This window comes from Artibeus jamaicensis, unplaced genomic scaffold (genome assembly GCF_021234435.1).
Source record: "Artibeus jamaicensis isolate MK-2021 breed Jamaican fruit bat unplaced genomic scaffold, CSHL_Jam_final contig_1998, whole genome shotgun sequence".
NCBI classification, from domain to species: Eukaryota; Metazoa; Chordata; class Mammalia; order Chiroptera; family Phyllostomidae; genus Artibeus; species Artibeus jamaicensis.
The window spans coordinates 20,253,949-20,272,315 of record NW_026521407.1 but is presented as its reverse complement, the minus strand read 5'-3'; positions in this window follow the sequence as shown (position 1 = coordinate 20,272,315).

The following is an 18,367-nucleotide window of genomic DNA, read 5'->3' as shown; positions in this document are numbered from 1 at the left end:
TACAGACTTTTAACAACTGTTTTGAATTTCTGAAATAAAGGAGACTTTAATAAGCTGTTGTGGGTTAGGGGAAAGAAACCAAAGAAAAGCTGAATATATAAAAAAACAAAAAGAATGATGAACTTGGCAAGATCTAAATCAGAGGAGACTAGAAAGCATGAAGTTAAGAATTGTGGGAAAAACTTGAATTGTAAGGAATGGGATACACATTTTTTAAACAGAGAATAAGGAAGAAGCAGCAGGGACATTTGGAGGTGGTATAAAGGAGGGTTGGGACAGATGTGTTTTTTCAGTGGTAGGAGGGGAAGGTCAAGTGGAGATAATCTACAATAGCTGGTGTTTGGAAGGGGCTGGAGGTGAGACAAGAAGAGAAAGATTACAGAAGAGAAACCCTTAGGAAACATCTTTATACCATGTTGTATACAGGCAATACTGTTGAAATGGAGGAGTATAATAGGGGAAAATAAAGGTGACAGAAGAAGATGAGAACAAAAGAGAATAAAGGAGAGAAAAAGAAAAGGAAGAGGTGTTTATGGAGACAAATGGTTGATGGTTTGATTGTCCTCAAATGGTTGAGGACAATCAGTCACTATTTCCGGTTCTTTCATTGGTATTTCCATTTTTTTATTGATTATGCTATTACAGTTTTCCCATTTTTTTTCTCCCTTTATCCCCCCATCACCCCAATCCTCCAGCATTCCCCCCTCTTAGTTTATGTCCATGGGTTGTACATATAAGTTCTTTGACTCCTCTGTTTCCTATACCATTTTTATCTCTCCCCATCTATTTTATGCCTACTAATTATGTTTCTTCTTCCCTGTACTTTTTCCCCCTTATTCCTCCCTTCCATCTCCCCACTGAACTCCCTCTGTGTGATATCCATTTCTCTGATTCTGTTTCTGCTCTGGCTGTTTGCTTAGTTTTTGTTTTCATTGTTTTTCTTTTCTTTTAGGTTCATTTGTTGATAGTTATGAGTTTGTTGTCATTTTACTGTTCATATGTTTGATCTTCTTTTTTCTTAGATAAGTCCCTTTAATGTTTCATATAGTAAGAGCTGGGTGATGATGAAGTCCTTTAACTTGACCTTATCTGGGAAGCACTTTATCTGCCCCCCTTCCATTCTAAATAAAAGCTTTGCTGGATAGAGCAATCTTGGATGTAGGTCCTGGCCTTTCATGACTTCAGATACTTCTTTCCAGCCCCTTCTTGCCTGTAAGGTTTCTTTTGAGAAATCAGCTGATAGTCTAGGGAACTCCTTTGTAGGTAACTGTCTCCTTTCCCCTTGCTTCTTTTAGGATTTTCTCTTTATATTTAATCTTGGGTAACTTAATGATGATGTGCCTTGGTGTGTTCCTCTTAGCATTCAGCTTCTTTGGGACTCGCTGGGTTTCCTGGACTTGCTGAAAGTCTATTTTCTTTGCCAGATTGGGGAAGTTTTCCTTCATTACTTGTTCAAATAAGTTTCCAATTTCTTGCTGTTGTTTTTCTCCTTCTGGCACCCTTATATTTTGAATATTAGAGCATTTCAGGTTGTCCCTGAGGTTTGTAAGATTCTTCACTTTTTTTGAGTCTTGTCTCTTTATTCTGATCCCATTGGATGTTTGTTTGTTTATTTATTTTTTCCAAATCGTTGCTTTGAGTCCTGCTGTTCCTCCTGTCATTGTTGGTTCCCTGAATATTTTGCTTTATTTCATGTTAGGTATCTTTCATTTGTTTTTTTTCATTTTTCAAACAAGCTCAATCAGATCTGTGAGCATTTTGATTACCAGGGCTTTAAATTCTCCATCAGACAGGTTGGCTATGTCCTCATCGTTTAGTTGTCTTTCTGGGGCTTTGCTCTGTTCTTTCATTTGGGCCATATTTCTTTGTCTTGGAGCAGCTGGTAAGTGGTAAGGGGGCGGGGCCTTAGGTATTCACTGGGGCAGGGCAACCCTCTTAGCTGCACTGGGGCACTGCCTGTGGGGGAGGGGCCAGAGAGGGAACAGTGCAGCTCACCTGCTTGTCCCTAGCACACTTTTGAGGAACTCTTGTGTGAGACTGGGAGTTTCTCCCAGTGTAACAACCCCGTATTAACTCTGAGTCTCAGTTTCCCCCTTAAGTCGGCCCGCCCTCGCAGCCTGTGCAGCCTTCTGCCTTGCTGCAACCAGCCCGGCCCCCAAGGTCCTCAGACTCGGAGAGGTTTTTCTCTGCCAGCTGGCCCTGGCAGTCAGTCACTTTACCAGTCTGTTCATTCTGATTGATTTTTTCTTTAATTCCTTGGTTGTCGGAGTTCCATACAGTTTGATTCTCTGGCGCTTCTGGTTGTTTATTGATTTTAGATTGGTTGTTATCCTTTTGGTTGTGCAAGGAAGCAAAGGGTTTCTACCTACACCTCCGTCTTGGCCAGAACTCTGGTATTTCCATTTTTTATTGTATATTGATCAGCTGCTTAATCCAGAAACTGCCACATTCTTTGAAGATGCTTGAATGGGAATATCTTTGGGTATTGAGTACAATTTTAAAATAATTATTTACCTGGTCTAGATAGTAGCTTGTTACTAACCTGCCCTAACGGAGGATGGTAAGAATGAAAATATGATTTTATTCATTGAAATAGTAACTGATATTGATTTTATCCCTAATCAACAGACCTTTTACTAAGCTTACTAGAGGCCAGACAGTGTTTTAGTCCAGAGATTAGCAGACTTTTGCACTGTAAACACAGAGCTGAGTAGTTCCATGAGGGCCATATGGTCTACAGAGCCTCAACTATTTATTAGGCTGCCCTCTACAGAAAAAGTTCACTGAATGCTGTGAAACATGCTGGAGGTACATCAGGAAACATGTTAACACAGCTTCCACACGTATGGGGGCTTTGGCTCGGGAGGCATCCATTTTCAAATTGCGATGAAAATTTGTATATTTTAGTACCGAGCAATTGCACATAAAATGTGGTACATTGAAAAGCAAATATCGATCTAAATCCAAACCATCAGGATGTCATGGTAAAAGCCGAAGAAAGAAACGCTGCTGGGAGACTCGTGGTTTAACGGATCCCCCTGGAGTGATGGGCATGTTGGTTTCCAGATGCTTTCCACGTCCTCAGACGGCAGCATCCTTTCTGCCTGGACAGCTGAGCCGGCGGGAAGGGGTGTTTGGTAGCATGTACTTTTCCAGTGCTGCTGGGTAGCAGATGATAGGATACAAGGCATTCTTGGTCTGTTCCCAGATTCTCAAGAAGTTTCCATGTGGGTAGATGAGCACTGTTGATTTCTAAATTATACCTTAGCAGAAAGAATGTAAAATAACTGAATTGTGGCGAGTTTAAAACAGGCAGCTAGCTGCCTCATTCCATTGAATGCTTCCTTTTCAGAGAGAACAAGAGACAGAGAAACCCTGTCTCAGCCTATCAGGTGCTTCCTAGTTTTAATGAAAAACTTGCTCTCCTATTTGGCACTTTTTTTTAAAAAACTTAACCAGACTGTTTTCACCTTGTACTCCTTTCGAATTAGACACTGACAGACTTTGCTCAACTTAGTGTGTCTGGCCTGCGGGAGGAAGATGGTTATTATATTCCAATACTTCTGTACCAACTCCATGTATCAAAATCAAGTCGCTAATTAGTAGCTGAGGCAATAATCAGTGGGTGATATCCAGCTTGTGACAAAATAGTGAGAAATGTTTGCATCAAAGAAGAACAATTAGCATTTTTTTCTACTGTGACTCTTTTTTTTTTTGCCCTAATTTCCAAATTGGTAGTTCATTTAAGTAAATAAATATGACATCTCTCATTAGTGGCCACGTGCCAAATTGTGCCACTTTTTTTTTTTTGTCTCATTTGATTTCTGTATTCACAGTCAAGAGGGATGAGCCCTGGAATGAAAAGGAGCAGGCAGAATTTGTGGAGGAGGGAGGGCATGATACCAAGGACAGGAGAAATATTTTAGATATGTTGTCCCTGGTTGTTTTGAGTCAAGTCAGACTTTTGGGCTCAGCTGATTTACTTCCTGCAGTGAACAAACAAGGGAGCAAACTGACAAATTGGTATCTGTCAAAACCATGGACGGTGGGAAGAGCACCTGAAGACTGAGAATAGGCAAGCATTTGAATGTTCACTGTGGATTCTTCAAGCTTGCATTCAGAGGAGAAACTCTAGGACTGGAATGACTGAAAGGAATGACTTGTAAGGTCCAAGAAGAATTCACGCACTTATAAGCAGTATGGCTTCACGAAGAATGAGCAGTGCTACCCCACAAAAGTTGCTGGGCTTTTATAACAAGACAGTATGGCAGACTGCAATGTAATTGGCCTTTCTGATAACACTTAATGTTATTTAGGTGATGGTGTTCCAGGTAAAGAGCACTCACATTAGATATATCCACATGTATGCATGTGCCAAATGGAAAGGTACCTGGAGAATATAAGGTATAAGTTATTTATGGAGCTATGTATTTCAGTCAAATAATAAGTGCACTGAGAGTTCATTTTATAGCTTTCCCTTTTTTCTTTTCACTCTTTCACATGTATTAATGTGTGCGTTCCTTGCCTTTCCATACTTTATATAAATCACAGCTTTTATAAAGCTCTCTGCCAATGGAAAGTGAGGGAAAACTTTGTAAATTTCTTGGCTTATGATATTGAAAGAGGAGCTCAGGACCCAAGCTTAGCCTATTTCTTATGGAAACAAACAGCAGGGGAAGTTGAAGATGGGATCATACTTTACATTTTATCAATTAATATAACCCTTATTATCTTATAAGTATGGTACAAGTTACAACTTATAAATCCATGAGGATTGAGAAGAAAGAGAAAATGGCAGGATTTATTGTAGAGTATCTTAACTACCACAAGATTCTGGATTTACGGTGTGTATTTATGTTAGATCTGCATATGAGATTCTGTGTAATGTAACTCAGGAACTCTTTATGCTAATGCTACATAAAGTGTACTTAAGACTTGAGTGTATCGCATGGCGTTACTAATTGCTTTATAGCACAACAGTCTGTGAATTTGTAGTATGAAATACAAAGTAAACATTATGGCATCAAAATTAAAACTCAGAAAGCTTTGTTTTCTGATTGGAAGGTTGTAGGACTGGATAATAAAATAGCTATGCTCTAAAATTATTTTACCATCTCTAACCCAACTAGACTGCCACAACTCATCTTGTCTACATAGGGAGAATGACAATAACTCTATTTTGTACAGATCTGCTTAACAAAAAAAAAATGGCTAAAGAAATCTGCAAGAAAGAAGGACATTGTAGAAAAACAACATTTGTTAAATTATTGTGATATATCATGAAATGGAACCAACTTTATAATCAGTCGAGAACATACTTATATTCTTTCTGTTATTACTGCACATGCATTAATTTTATTCAACATAAAACAAATGGGGGAAGACAACTCGATTTTCTTTCCAGATGGTGTGAAAACAGCAAGGTCAAACTTGAAGAAAGGCTGTCCCTTTTTTTACAGGGAACTTAAAATTTATCACCTCTCATTTAAGTTATAAAACTTGTTTTTCATATTTTTTCCCCTGGATATTTTTGGCTTCTGATCCATTGGAAGAGAAATGTATAGATTGTAGAAACTAATCTGCTCTGCTCCATCTGCTCTGCATTGATGGCCTGCCTCTTCTCCTACTCTTCTCCTGGATTTTTATTGATTTCTTTCCTTTTGGTTTCAGATCAGCATAGCAATATGCTGGAATGCCTAAATTTACTGGCAGAAGCCGAGGGCAGGCAGCTCATTTTTCAAGGACTTTGCAGTCTGTTCTCTGCCTTAACCTGCTCCAAGAGTTCGTTCTCATTCGACTTCTCAATATTTTCATAATTAGCTGCCCAGAATTTTCATAATTTGTAAACACAGTAAAATGGCTGTCAGACATTCGGTACGGTAAAAGTGGACAGAAAAAAAAGACCAGCTTCCTCAAACCATTTCCATTTGACTTGGGGAGAATGCTGGGCCTGTGCCCACGGCAGTTAAATGGTCAGGCGCACGACTCAAAGTGATTTTTCCTGAGGTGTCACTGCCACACACAAGTACCATGTGTTTTTTCTTGGCTCAGGCTGGCTCTGCTGATCTTCCAGAACTCAGAAGGCTGCACCCCCAGCCCCAGTTTACATCCATTTTTCTCTGCCAAGGTGAAGGCGGGAAAAACCACACATGTTTTTCTTTCTTCCTCTTCTCAGCGGAGCTGATTGCCTCTGGATGAACCATCTTCCCCATCAGCGAGTGTTGGTATTTCACCTGGCACAATGGGCAGGCGGATATGGCACACAGGGGGAACACACAATGGAAAACAAGTCTTCATGGTAACGCAAGTTGAAACAGCCAGACGGCGGTGCCTTCCGCGTTTGTGGTCCAAGCTGCTAGCTGGGGAACTGGAATTTTGAGTGAGAAAATGTTGGGAAAAGCTAAGACTAAGTGTAAAGGAGGGTGGGAAGGACAATGGAGGACGAGAAGTGCTCTTGCTCTGGACCGAGTTGAGGGGAAAGGAAAAGAGCAAGATAAGAGGAAGTCTGCAAATACAGAGGCAGGGTATAAGCTTCTAATGCAATTTAGTTTTGCCAAATAAACCTAACTTTATAGTAAGACATTAACAAAGATGGTATGTGACTAAAACACATTAACTCGCACTCTATATTTTCTCCTAAAGTCCTTTAACCCAAGTCAACATTTAGATTGAGTTCAAGTTCACTAAAAGTTTTTCTGATCTTGCATCTGTACTGCGTCCTCAGCAAAGAACAGTTTACACAATATTATGGTCAATGACTTCCTTTAAAATTATATACAGTCAGAGGATCCCAGCAAAAGCGCACGTCAAAATAACTACCAGCGGTTATACCTGGTGGTGGATTATAGGAGATTTTAATTATCTACTCTTTATCTTTTTTTCTCATTTTTTTCTGCAATTAACCTGGCTTGCTGTTTAATTTAAAAACACAAACAATATCAATTACATCCTTTGAAAAGCATACAAAAAGTCAAAGTCCACTAAAGCTGAGCTCTAGAACATTAGGGTTAAGTCACAGTTCCCAGCGTCTCAAGACTTCCCAGGAATCTACTTTGTATCTGGGCCTAGGCCCACTGAGTAAACACACCTGAGAGTCTGGCCCTGTGTTGTCTGGGCTGGTGTCTCACAGGGCAGATATTTCACAGGTCCTTACTTTATGTTAGGCTGTGTCTTCCTGGTCCTCTATGGAAACTCTTTCTGGGTGACTTCTTTTCTGGGTTGGAAGCACTGTTTGCATTTTGGTCTGTTCAAGATGAAATATTAATTTTTTATTTATTTCCTTGGAACTAGAGATATGAACATTTCTATGCCCGACTTAAAATTAATGTATCCCCTGCTGGAGATGAACGTACTTCTAAGCCTGCAGTGTAGCTCTTTGGCTTGTTGGAACCTCTCAGTTATTGCGTCCCTCACACAGCCTGAAATTCTATTCTCCATGTTCCCATTTTATCGTCCCCACATGCATTACATACACCTATGCACACACTTTGGTCCCATTAGGATATAAGCCTTGGAGGCTTTCTTTTTATAGAAGAGAAGGGGTGGTTGACAAATGCTTAATGACATGAATCCACTATGATTTCATGTAGGGCAGTTTCACTGCCCTGAAATCCTGTAGTCCACATATTCGTATTCATTCCTTCCTCCCCTCACACTTGGAGAATTTCTTTCTCATTGTGAATTGGGGTTGCTCATTTTGCAGGAATGCAGTGATGCTTTCATTGAAACACAGAAAGGTTTTAGCCTATTCCATGGTAACCCACGTGCCTCAACCCTGGTGCTGCCCCTTCAACCGAGCAACTCTTCTGAGTCCTAAGCAGAGATTTTCTAATCCTCAGAGAATATAATAAGAAACTGCAATCTGGTCTTTCTAAGCAAACCAAGTTATTCTTGAGACATAGTCACTTGTTTTCATTGAGGTTCTTAGGGGAAGTAGATGCTGTGTCAGTAATTTACTGACAGGAGAAGAATGCTTCGTCAGAACTCTAGAGTGGGTACAACATCGAAGAAGATTAGAATATGTTTTATTGCAGCTCAGGAACACAGTGGACTGAACTAATGTAGATCCTCTGCTAGCTATACATTCACTGTACATTCATGCGGCAGAAGATGATGTGGGTAGGTGACACTGTTGCACCCTCTTTGGAAAATGTGATCTGCTCATAGCTTCCCATTGAGAACTCCACTGTGACTCTTTGTCTGAGGGAGGCCTCTGGACACTGGAACTTGAGCTGCTTACATGCAAGATAGGCTGGAAATGCCAGAAGTGACAAACCCTGGCCACCACCCTTGCCCAATCACAGAAGGGAGAAGGTGAGCAAATACTGTAGCTCCACCTCCTCTTTGGGGGATAAATGAATTACATTTTATGCTGCCTCTCAGAGTCACCCAAACTGGATTGAGCCCCTGTTGCTCACCATATTCAACTGTTGATGAAGTCCACACATGCCTCTCCAGACACAAAGTCCTATTAAATTCTTCCTAATACCTGTCATAACTATTCATATACTTTGACTAATAAAACTAAGTAGCAGTAATAATAATGTCAACAGTACAATAACACTAATAATAGCTACATTTCTGTTATTTCCTATGGGTCAGGCAATAATCTTAAGTGTTTTGCATTTTTAACTCATGTAATATTGTCACTGATAGTATCATCAAAATTCTTAGTTTTAGACAAAGTACAAAAGTAGAAACTTAGCTTACTCTTTGCTGTAATAATATTAACATTATTGTAAGACCTTTCTAATTGTCTTTACCCACAGTCTTAAATTAGTCTATCCACACAAGAGATCTCAATATTTCAGGCTTGTTGAGTTAGTGATTGACAGTGGAAGCTCTTTTGGTGAAGGACATCCTCCCATTTCTGGACTGTAATACATAAACCAATCACTTTTCAAGTTTTACTTTCAAATTTATAAAATAGCATCTAAAAGATGAAACCATGTACATGTTTGTGTAAGTGTAGAGGGTTTGAGGCTTGTCTGGATTCTAGACATTTCTATCTAATTTTGTTGACAATCCAATGGGTCCTTAGGTCTAAGAGCTGAGAGAGAGGATTTGTCTGGGGGCCCCACTGTAGATGTTTTGCTGAGTGAAAGTTCTCACCAGTAATGTTTCCCTTCTTCCTAACTCAGTCCTTAATTTCACCAACAGGGGAGGATCCTTAAGTTCTCTTCTGTGAAGTATAATGCTTAGAATAACCTACGAGAGAGACATCTCTCTTTCATCACCAGAATTTCCTCACAACTCATTGTATTTTGAGCTCATTATACTTGACAGCATTTAAGACTTTATTCATGCTGTTTCCCTCATAGACTTCTATCAACAACATATCTGTAGCCCTCTCACCCCCAGAACTGAGAAAAACTGAGAAGTCAATGGATCTCCAGAAAATTTCTCATAGGGTAAGACCTAGTATATTATTGAGAATTTTGGAACTCATGACAGGCCCTTTGTAGAGGGTATCTCTCTCAGTGACAGGCCCATTCAGCACAGGACTGGCCCACCCCAGCTGAAAGATGGAGAACCAAGCCTGGGTCCCTTTGAGGTGAGCAAGATCATCCATTGGGTGGTCTTGTAAATTCAGTTTCTCTGTTTATACATATTCATTCTGTGTTCCAACCTCTGCTTGTGGTTCAGAAAATCTCCAATTTCTGCTTGTCATTCTGTGAGCCATGATATAAGGGAAGCTCAGAGCCAGTGAGGGAACATTATGGCCATTGCTGAAACCTGGCCACTGAGAAATTAGAATGCAGAGGAGTAATCCTGGAAACAAGCCTCGTATCAATAAACTAAGCTTTTCAATCAGACAAAACTGGTGACATGTTAGCTCTATTCCTTATGGTAAAGATGATCTAAAGAATGTGCTGGGGTCCTTAATATTTGACATTTCTAACAGCTTCTTACCCAGGTCTGTGATTCTCAAACTTTAACATGCATTTGGAGGGTTCTAACCTGCTGGAGGGCTGTGGGAGTAGATTGCTGGGACCTATTCTCAGTTCCTGACTCATAGGTCTGGAGTGGAGTTGAAAATTTGCCTTTCTGAGTTTTAGGTAATGGTGATGCTGTTGTTCTGGAAACTTTACTTTGAGTACTCGATCTAGGCTTCAAAATCTTGCCTGTAGTGGCCAGGACTCAGGAAATCTCTACAATTTTTACCTTATAAGCTTTATCCCTGTTCCTTTTTCTGCTCAGATACCTCTTTTTAGATCATGTTGATCTTCCTCAATATTATCCCTCACATTCAAGCCTAGATATTTTTTGTCTAAAATACAAATCTGATAATTTCCTAATTAAAACTTTTCAGAGCTATGCTGATTGCTCAAAATATACTTAAGGACATCCTCCTAGCTTATCTCTTAAGCTTCTTATTTTGCTTTATTGGGTAAGATGCTTTTATTCACAAGTAACACAAACAACCAAATCCTTTAGCTTTTGGAGCTATCTAAAAAAATCACCATCTAAAAAATTCAGCGGCTTAAAACAATGAACATTTCTTACTGTTCATGACTCTATGGGTCAGCTGGGCAGATTTTCTGGTCTTGGCTGGGCTCACTCTTATGACTGTGGTCAGCTGGACGTTGAGCAGGCAGCTCTGATGATCTTGCCTTGGCTCTTTCTCATGTTTGGGTGTCAGCTAGCTGTGGACTAGGATGACCTTAACTGAGACAGCTAGGCTGTCTTCCATGTGGTCTGTCATTCTCCACAGGCTGGCCCAGGCTGGTAGTCATGACAAGTGGGAGACTTCTGAGAGAGCAGACAGACATTCAAGGTCTCTTGTAGTCTAGGCTCAGCCCCAGCATACCATCACTTTTGTCACTTTCTATTGAAGAAAGCAGTTCTCACAGCCAGAGTGAGCAGATCCGACCAAGTCACAAGACAAAGAGCGTGGACCCAGGGATGTCATTAATTGAGACCATCAATGCAATCGACCTGCCACAGCACACAAAGTAAAATTTTGCTTACACCTTACACAGATGAATTAGCTCAGGTGGTAGAAAGCCAAGAGTCAGTGTAGACTGTAGAGTTGGTTGACCGAATGACTCAACAATGTCATCAAGGACACAGACACTTTCCATCTTTCCTCTCAGCCATTCTCAGTCTGTTGGCTCATCCTTAGGCTGGCTCATTCCAAGGTCTCAAATGGCTATCAGTGATAATTAAAGAAGCATGCTCCATGTTCACAGGGGATAGGTTCTTTTACTCAGGAGCCCAGAGAAATTCTCTCCTTGGGTTGTGCTGCCTCAAAGTGGCTTATGCCTCCCTTTTCTAAACCAATTTCATGCTTTGTGCTGCAAGTAGAAGATCTGCAGACCAAAAGTGGCTCAAATAGAAGAGGCCATTCATCTCTCATTTAGAAAGAAGTCTCAAGTTCTCATGTATGCAAAGAAGACTAGGACCATGGCAGTCCAAGGACAGATTCATCAGGTTCATAATGTCACTGGAAAGTCAAGCTCATGCCATTTTTCTCTGTCACCCTAAGCACTAACATTCTCCCTTGTCATGCAACCCCTCTAGCCACCCTGCTCTTATTCAACACCCCAACTTTAGAAGAAGGAATATGGGGAAGAGAGCTATTCTCATGTTTTCTTTATATTAAGTATAAAATTCCATCTCCAAAGTCCCTGAGCAGATGTCCCCTCATGCCTAATTGACCACAAGCTGGCTAAGTGAATACCTGCATCTGTTTTCAAAGGAGGGGAACTGTTCCTGTAGAAATTAAAGGACAAGAAATGGCTGTTGTGTATGTAAAACTTTGTGTGTCTCACAATTTTCAACACACTAAAATGCTATCTTTTTAATCAAGGTCCGCAGTAGTCTGATTGGGAGGCATGCATTTGAATCAATGAGGCAATCGAAGGTGTGGATATTTCTTATTCTTTGACCAGGGGACAAAGAGATATTTCTGAAAAGCAGGAAGGAATTGGTCTATTCAGACATTACTGGAAGATTAAGACATATATTTCGTTTGTAGAAAGTTTGCAGGCCAAAACATTTATGCATTGTCTGGGACTGAGTCATGTGTAAATGAGACTAAGCTCTTATCCTCTGTGAAGTCAAGTATTCGGTGTGCAATTAGCCTTAGTTGCCATTCTCTTGCAGATAAGGCTTCCATTTGTAATACTTGAATTAGAAGGGTGTATCTGTGCATCTTATACTGACTCTATTTTGACTCTAGATGAAGTGTCCTCTATCTTTTTTCTATCCTTTCATCTATTGTTCATCACACTTTATCGAGGTTTTTGACATAGAACCCTCTTCTGGGGCCAGCCATCATTTAGAAAGAATCACAAATTTATTATAAATCTCCCAGATGAACTGTTGAATGGATATGTTATGCTTTCCAAGTTCCCATTGCATCTAAATAGGCTTACACTCAACTCAAAAGGCCAGATAGTTAGAGAAAAGAAATAGGGACACAGAGGTCTTCTAATCACTCATTATACATGAATTTATGAGCAAGATAGATTTTCAGGCAAGGACTTCCTCACATCTCAGTGATTTCCAATTGCATTGTGATTCTAACAGAGTCACTGCCCCCTACACTGCTCTCCCTGGCCCCTGACTGGTGCCTTTAGAAAGCACAGGTAAAGGGAAATATGGAAAACTCAGGCTAAGAGCATGCCACCGGACATGAGAATTTTATCTTGCTCGTTTTCCCCTAATGGAGTATAAATGATGGGTTGTGAGTCACCCATCACCATCCTAAGCTCAGCTATCAAATGCTGGCGTGGAGGAATGGGAGGCATGTGATGCAGCAGAAGAGGGAATGTCAGAGAAGCTCAGAAAGAGAGGGTACCTGAAGGTCAGTAAATACTTTTCTCTTGTTAGCTAAGCCTGGGCTTCCTTTTTGAGGGGGCTGTGATTCCAGCCTCTTCAGTTAGGAGCTTAGTTGAACAACAGGAATGATTAGTTCATTCCCCTGTTGGAGGTTATTGTTGCAGGAATGGTTTTAATATACCCGGGGTTTTGGCTTCAATTCTTGCTTTCAAACTCCAGCAAGTCTTGAATTGTTTATTGAATCTATGTTGAGAAACAGAACACCGAGATGAAGCTAATAATTGGCAAGAGTCCCAATCCTTTGTATCATTTTGGACATTAATTAGGGTAAGAGTTATGTAGGGAAAGACTGCTGATTTGAATCACTTATTTCCAGATATATGAGGGGGGACTGGATTTATAATTAAGAGTTCTGTTTTTGTGGTGATAAACACAGATTGCGTTAGGAAGCCTCAATGATGCAAACTCAGTAGATAATTTGTTTCACTGGCAAATTAGTCAAAGGAAAATAAGCTGTCTTCTCCTGATCATTATTTTCAACCTAATTTTATTGTATCAATCGGTAGAGTACTTAGTATAAGGAAACATTTATGGAAAAATCATCACAGAATGAATTCCTACACTGCAAATTCCATTCACCTTCTTTGTACATAACCAGAGGCAAACGTCACATCGTATGTGGAGGTTGGATTGATTTTATTAGACAAGAAACAGTTTCCCAGCATCTGTCGATGCACTTGACTCATTCATAGGAGGTGAGAGGGTCCCGGCACCGTGACCTCTTAGGAGGAGCTCCGCATCTCAGAAACTTAGGTATGCACTGGCAGTTTCCAAAATTTTCTTTTACGTTTTTTAAATTTATGCAAAGTTCGAACTTTTCCTATTTCATATTTTTAGTAAATATGAGCAGAATATTAGCTCACAAATGTTATCTGGTATTTCTTATTTCCTTCTAGTTGTGTCCATGGTGATAGGGTAGGGTAACATGGGAGAAAATTCATTCATATATATATATGTGTGTGTGTGTGTGTGTGTGTGTGTGTGTGTGTATATATATATATATATATATATATATGAGAGAGAGAGGGAGGGAGGGAGAGAGAGAATAGTTACTTTTGGGGTTAGAAAATACAATGAAAAGGAGTTGTAATAAATTCCAAAATGTAAAGCAATATAGCACAGCCAACATTTTTTAAAAAATCAAAGTTCTGAAGATCCCCTTTATTTGTGAGATAGGGCTCCATTTTTTGGTTGTCTGCAACACCTTCATGGACTCCATTTTTTTACTCTGTGTCCAAACAAAACCATGGCAAGAGAGCCATGACAAGTTCTCAGGAGTTGTAAGCAATGGCCTTCTCGTTACCCTTTGTAAGATACTCATTTGCACTGAAGCATCCAGAGGTTTTTTAATCGAAAACACCAGTGCATGGCAGGGCGTGGTGGTGTTGTCTCGTACAACTAATGACAATACAGCGTGTGGGTGTGATGTATGGCAAGATCCCACAGCTACTCAGTCTCAGGATTGCTCACCACACCCTGTCTTCATTTGGAAACTCTTCACAGAACGAATACTCTCAGGCCAAAGCCTAAATGAGTCTCCTTCTCTGAATAGAAAAAGCGTATGTGAAGCAAAGGCTATTTCCATGTTCAGAGTCTGGCCTTCTGGGAAGTTAACAAGGAGCTGGAATTCACCATGGTGGCTGTTTTCGTTGTAGCGGGGACGGAGAGATTGGTGAGATGTGTCTGGGTGCCCCTGAGGCACTTCATTTCAGAGTCTCGCCTTCGGTATGACTTCTCAGTTTATATCAGCGTATTGCATCTTTCCATCTGCATTTACAGGGAGGATTTGAAACCACTGATTCATGGTAATTTCTGAGCAAGTCAGCTCTATCAATAGCACTTCCCTACTAGTTAAAAAGGAAAATAAAAGCTTGGGTAAAAGTGTGTGTATGTGCGTGAGATGTGTGAGATTACTTGGCATGGATACAATCCTCAGAAAAATAAGCAGTCAGCTATCAGAAATTAGCGTGTCCACGTTAACCTCCTCTCTTTCCCTTCTTTCCCCTCCTCCATTAATCAGGAGCTATTTAACATCTGGATCTTTATAGATGTTTCTTTTCAATTATAGTCACTTCATCTGTATAGAGTATTTATTTGGGAAAAAGGGCAATAGAATTCAAAATTAGTCAGCTAAAAGTAAGATTATGGGGTATCTCGCCCAATGAAAGCAGCGAGGTTTTCCCAAAGCTGAGTTTCTTTGGCCAGCCTGATTGGCTGACTTAGTTATGATGGTGCTGGTATGAATGGGAAAATAACTGTGTGTGTGTGCATGGGGGTGGTTTTCTATTTGCATTTTTATCTTGTTTGTGAAGATAGCTGTTCCCTGCTTCCATGTTCTCCCCACAAAACAATTACCATTAACTCTTTTAACAGATTCTTTAAGCATTATGGACATATCTCTGATAAATGCTTGATAATTTCACTGTTTCTTAATTTTTTTTTTTTTTTTAGTTTTCAGAATTGGTTTTTGAACTCTCACTGTGGAATGCTGGGATTTGACTGTTCTTCTCCTTATCGTTGCCTATAACAATCCTATCACCCCTTCTTTCCAGTCTTATTGTTGGTTACTTCTTATTAGATCAATATTTGTTCCTACGTGATACTACTATAACTATGAAAGTATTAGTCACAGCTGAGCTACATGGTAAGCTATGATATTCTTTCCTTCATAATAACTGTCTTTTTTGTATTGATGATTAATTCCAGGCCCATGTTTGCCTCAGCTCTGCATGTTGCTCAGTATGATAATAGACATTTGGTCACCTGTAAGTTTCCCTTTCTGACATGACCTTCCAAAACATTACGACAAACCGTAATCCAGATCGACTGCTCTCTGCATTGGGTGCTCAACTGCCATGTTGGGATTTTTCTAAACTACTGTTCCAATTTCCCTCACCTCTTCCAGGTTAGTTTCCTGTTTTCTAGAGCTCATGTCTCCTTTCTCTTCCAGAAGTAAAACTTGCATAGTTTATATAAGAGAGTAGACTTTTGACACCTCATCTGGCTGAAGAGGTCTTGACTCTGTCTGAGCCCTGAATGGAGAAGTTCTGCCTCCAGAGCTTTGCGCCGTGTTCCTTTTGTCTGGTATGCTCTTTGCCCACTGGTCCTGCTCTTGTCTCCTGGATCTTTACACACTCAGCTGCCATGCAAGTCACATGCGTAGTGGCAGCCTGAAACAGAATCAAGACCCGAAACTCAGTAATTGGCTCCGGAGACGTCTAACTGTAGTTAGAGGTCCATCAACAGCTACCTGAACTAAACGGAGCTGTTGTTTGCTTTTTGGTTGGCTGAGAGAACAATAGAAAGATTAAAGAAACCCTTCCATCTGGGGTCTGTTGTGTCAACAGATAAATCAAGTATCTCCTGTGTGCATGCAAATTATCATGTGAACTGGTAGAGTGTTAATTAAATGTGAGAGGACATGGGTGTTTGGAGGAATGCCTAAATAAGAAGGATCATTTGCAGTGCGGTGGTATTTTTAAATATTTTATTATGGCTAAATGGGTATCCAGGCTGCTTTCAGATCAATAAGACAGTGCCTTGGGGGTATAGCAAATTCTCAATAAATTATCTTGAACTAAACAGATAAACACCAGAAGCACAGGATTTTTATGTCGATAACTATATTTTAATTTTGGGGTACCCTGCCTGTCACATATGCTGAGAAAAATGTATTTGCATATCTTATTTTAAAGATCTAGAACTTATAACTATTAGAGTACTGCCCAAGTGGTGGTAACTGAAGTGATTGACATGAAGAGGTGATTGCTCCCTGCACTGTTCAGTGTCGGTTTTTAAGTTAATCATCTCACCTACGAAAAATGAGGACTGAAAAATAGGTCTGAAGAGGGAAAGGCAAGTGGGTTTCTATTAAGCCTGTTGCTTTTCTCCTAATGCACTTGCTTCTTTATTTTTCATTAAATAAAAAGGAATATATGGGAAGAAAGTTATCTCATATCCTACATCTTATGCCATAATATACAAAATATTAAGTGGATTATAAAATATTAATGCCACATTGATTTTCTATAGCGCAGATTGGCAAACTGTTTTTGTGAAGGGCCAGATAGTACATATTTTAGGTTTTGCAGACCACATGGTCGCTGTTGTGTCTTTGTACCCTTCCCCTTCTCTCTCTCCTCCTCCTCTGCTCCCTTATCCTTTTCTTTGTTCTTCTTCATCTCTCGCCTTTTCAAATGGAAGGAGGCCCTTGTTAGCTCCTGGCTGTGTGGTGGTCAGGGGCCAGATAGGACATGTAACTGAACTTTGGTCTGTCTAATAACTCAACTCAATTCACGAAAGTCCAAACCAGAAAGAAGCCGTTATCTGAAATGGTTATGAACACAGCAAGAAGACAACCGTTGAACTCTAAGAATTCAGAAGACTTTATAATTCTAATCACACCAAGGACTGCAGAGGGGCATGAAAGTGCATTTTGTGGCTGATAGAAATGTATTGGAAACATCTTCTTTTTGATCAGAATGATCGTTGCCTAAGAGTATGTACATTGGGGGGGACCCCAAAAATGGATTTTTTATTAGAAATAGTGTACTTATTCTTACATGCTTAAACTTTAGTCACATTTGAAGCACTCTCCATTTGATGCAACATGCCTATCGACACTTTTCCACTGCTCAAAACAGTGTTTGAACTTGCAGACTTTGATGTTTTTTAGTGTTTCTGCTTTTTTTTGTTTCACCTCTTCCACATTACAAAATGCTTCTCTTTTATGACTTTTCTCAACTGGGAAAACAAACAAACAAACAAAAAAATAGTTATTTGGGGTAAAGGCAGGTGGATAGGGAGGGTGGGGTGTGGAGGTCATGCCATTTTTTTTGGTCAAAAACTGTTGAACATACAGCACAGTATGGGCAGGTGCGCTCATAAGTCACCCGTCATGAAATGGGCACTTGCGTTCAAAGAGTCTTGAAAAAATTTTTCACTGAGGCCAAATGCAGCCTCTCACAACAACACCAGCTGGTACATGGATACAGATGGATTCCTTAAACACTCACCTAGTGGGGGGAACTTATAGTATAAAGGGCCCACCTTCCAGGATATAATTTGGGTTTTTCTCGATCCCCCCTTTGTATTTGTTAAAACTCACTGACTGTATGCTCAAAATAGGACATTCTGTCACATGTAAATTACAGCTCAATAAAGTTGATTTTGCAAACAAGAGAAAAAATAAACCACAGTTAGAAACATGCATTCATTTTCCCTTATCCTCCCCCCCAAAATTGACTAGCTAGAAGCGTATGTCACATGACATTGAGCCCAACTTAGGAGGTACCCGAGTTTTCTCATGTCACTAGAGGTTGGCCAGTTTTTATGTGGGAAAATATGCAGGCAAAGGAAAGAATCAGCTCTTTGACCATTCAGTTGAATCTACAGTCCCATGATCCAACTTTAGAACCTTTTAAAAATTAATTTGATTCACAACTGCCTATTTTATTATCATTAAAATGTATTACACAATCATGGGAAAGTGCTCAGAAATTTTAAAAAAACCCAGAATATT